Source organism: Melospiza melodia, chromosome 12 (genome assembly GCF_035770615.1).
Source record: "Melospiza melodia melodia isolate bMelMel2 chromosome 12, bMelMel2.pri, whole genome shotgun sequence".
NCBI classification, from domain to species: Eukaryota; Metazoa; Chordata; class Aves; order Passeriformes; family Passerellidae; genus Melospiza; species Melospiza melodia.
This window is the reverse complement of record NC_086205.1, coordinates 20,733,387-20,737,012: the sequence shown is the minus strand read 5'-3', so window position 1 is coordinate 20,737,012 and position 3,626 is coordinate 20,733,387.

The following is a 3,626-nucleotide window of genomic DNA, read 5'->3' as shown; positions in this document are numbered from 1 at the left end:
AACTATTTTTATTCATGCTGCTATTTAGGGATTTGAGTGCTGTGCAGAGCTGGGCTGTGCCAGCAGTCCTTGCCCAGTTATTCCATATGGATCCTGCTGCTGCTGGGATGGCTGGGGACCTGCAGGATAAAGTGATCCTGACCAAATCAAAGGAGCACTGATCACAGTGAGGTGAGGTGCAGACATTGGAATGGGGATGGTTTCACAGCAGAAAAATCCTTTTGGTGAGATCTGCTGTTTTCAAGGATGCCTTGTGTGTTCCACAGCTCTGTAAATGCTGGGCCCTGAGGGCACTGGTGCTCCTTGCAGGCCCTGAGCAGAACAGTGGCCAGCCCAGCCCAACCATGTGCACAGCTCAAGCACTCCTGTGCCCAGTGCTGTACGCACCCCAAGGTGTGGCCAGGCTTTGGAACCAGAGCAGTGCCCTGATGGAACAGGCTTTTGGAGACCAGTTTACTCAGGGAGAAGTCAAGGGGACTTTAGCGCTTTGTTTCTTTCTATATTTCACTGATGTAGCATTTGCTTTTGCCACATGTGAAATGTCCACATTAGATAAAGGTCCACCACTGCCCCAGTCGTGCTGCAATTCACAATGTGAGAGAGCAAGAGGAAAGTCTAGAGGCCAGTCCATGTTTCCCATCAGCTACAGGAAAATGCAGGGGCACCACTGAGCTCCAGCTGCTGTAAACCAATGAGTTTGGACCTTTCAGTAGCAAAACTACATTTGTGAGTGCCCAGTCACAGAAATTGTGGCAAAGACAGAAGAGGGTTTGGCAATTTGATCAGGCTCAGTGTTGCCTGGATGGCTCCATAGACCAGTGTTTAACATGCCAATTTCCATGTGTCTATAACCACTCAAATTTCTTTGTACTCAATGCTCTTTGTGTGCCAGGCTGTACAAGGTAAATCTGTCTCTTCACAAAGTTTTGGGATCTCAAGTGGTTCTGGTAACTCACATGCTCTTGCACTGTAATTTGCTGTTGGTACTTCAAATGTGGCACAGACTGGGTGGTCTTGGCAAATTAAAAGTGCAGTTCAGTATTTGGGGGTTTTTATTTAAGGAGTAATTTGAGTATCTAGCAGCATACTTTCCAAAGATGGTGAAACTGAGACAAACACCATTAAAAACCGAGCAATCTTGAGGCTATAAGGATTGCATGAAAATCTCCCTTGGCTTTTTATCTTCTTATTCTTTCCTGTCCGAGGATTTCACAAGAGAGGACTGAGTGGAATCGATTAACCTCACAGAAACTCCAGCAAGACTTTATATTCTCAAAGGGAGGTCACCAGGTTCCAGTTTGTGCCAGCACTCACTGTCCCGAGGTATTGAAGGCTGGGGAGCTGGAAGTGAACCCTGGGCTCCAGCAAAAGAACTGGAGAAATGTGCCAAGTGATTTGAATAGAAATTGATGTGGCAGTAATTTTTCTTCCTTTTTTTCTTTTCTTTTCTTTTTTAAAATTTTGGAAGTTGCTCCTGTTTTCAGGACTGTGCTCACCTCAGAAAGGAGGCTGGGGAATAAGGGAATAGTGCTTCACATGGCTGATTGTCATTGCTTTGGTGGCACAAAATAAACAGAATGGGGAAGGCAGCAAGTGCATGAGGGCAGGGGAAATAAGGAAGCATTTCTAACCTCTCACAGCAATAGGCAGCAGGGCACATAATGAGCTCTGCTGCACTTGTGTGAACTAAGGGAGGCTGTTCTTTCCCACCTCCCTCCTGATGGCACATCTACTCTGCCCTGTGGAGAGCAGTCAGCCAGGGTTAGCAGCAGATAACCCTTTCTTATTAAGTGCAGGGTCTGATTTTAGGTGTGTTTTTTTTTTTTTTTTTTTTATTGCGTCTGATTTGAGGATTTATTGTCCCTAATGGTTGGCTAAGTAATGTTCAGGACATCAACTTGGAGTAGGCTGGGATCTTCCCAGAGTTGGGATAGAATCTGTCCCTGATCCTCATTTTAGCTGCAGCTGGCTCAGGTGAGGAGCCAGAGCTGGAGTATATAGCCCTCAAGGAAAACAATCCCCCTTTTTTCCTGTAAATGCTGGCAGTAATTATAAACAAGTGAATCATGAGCTGTCTGAATACCCATGGCTTTGCATCTGTACAGGCACAGGCTTGGCATGGCAGATAGGCTAGTGGTGGGAATTTCCTTCCTCTCAGACATTTCTCAGCTCTTTCTACGACTGCCTGCCTGCCTCTGCTGCTTTCTGCACCATATGTACTGCTTTGGATTAACTGAATAATGATAATTAATATATTATTAGTAATATATTAATAGAATTGTGAGTCACTTTAAGATAAATAACATGCAGAAAGTACCTCAAGGTCAACTGTTTCCAGTTGTCCATGGATTTGTATTTTTATTTTTTTATAGGAAGAGACAGTAGAAAACAAAGTATTTCACTTCTTCATAAACAGTTAACTCCAGCAGTGACTGAACAAAACTGGCTAATCAGAGCTCCCTCAGGAGGGCCAGCAAAATTGGGAAAGGTACCACTGCTCATACCAGAAGAGTAGCTTTTATAGCTTCATCACCTGCTAGAAACACTTAAAGTGAAAAATATTCTCCTGCCTGGTCCCCAGCCCCACGAGCAGCCCTTGCCAACCATCCCTGCCTTCGGAGGTGCTTGCAGGTTTTGATTTCTTTGCCTCAGCGCCACTTGAATTGGAGGCTGTGCTTGCCACGCAGCAGATGATGTTCCCTGGGAGGTTTTGCTGCTTGGCGTTTAAATCCCACTGCCATTGCAACACAATTAGGTCTTTTTTTTTTTTTTTTTGGTGGTATTTTCCTGGTCTCAGGAGTCAAGGGGTGTTTCTGCTGAACTGCTCTGCTTACCTGTTGCAATGTTTTGGGCACTGATTGCACTGACGATGCTGCAGGAATCCAAAGCTGCCGTGTGTTTTTCTGTGAAAGGGTGATGTGTGCCTCCCTGCCTTTGTGACTGAAATATTCTGGTGTTATACAGCCCCCCTTCAAAGCCAGTCACATGAAATCAGTGGAGGCACTTTATTTCAGAAGTGTGTTTCTGTTGCAAGCTGTATGTGATGGGTAGCTACGTTTTTAAAATCTTAGCCTTCAAAAATTGATGGGGTCTTATTGAGCCTCTCTTTGCAAGCTTAGGCTGTGAGTACTTTTTACACCAATTACAGAATTCGGCTCAAAAATACAATATATCTTGAAGACATTCCCAGGAAATACCCAGTGAAATGGTGCATATCTCAGTTTACTCTCAGTGTGCCCAGCTCCCCAAAGAGTTTGTAGCTGCTGTGTTGCAAACCTGCAATGAAGGAGCAGATTTACATTTCGCTAACGAGCCTGTAAATGCCGCATTAATTCCATGTACCTGGTTCGTGGAGGAGGGAAGAGAGGGGGTTTGGTGACACTTGGAACGGGAGGCAGAGCCGAGCTCCGAGCCTGGAGCTCCCTTTAGCGACGGCGGCGGGCACTGCACGGCTCCCTCATCAGGTCCGGCTCCCTCATCGGGTCCGGCTCCCTCATCGAGCCCCGCTCCTTCGTGGGACCCGGCTCCCGCATCCATCCCGGCTCCCGCATCGAGCCCCGCTCCCGCATCGGGCCCGGCTCCCGCACCCATCCCGGCTCCCGTACCCGGCCCCGCTGTAGCCCAAG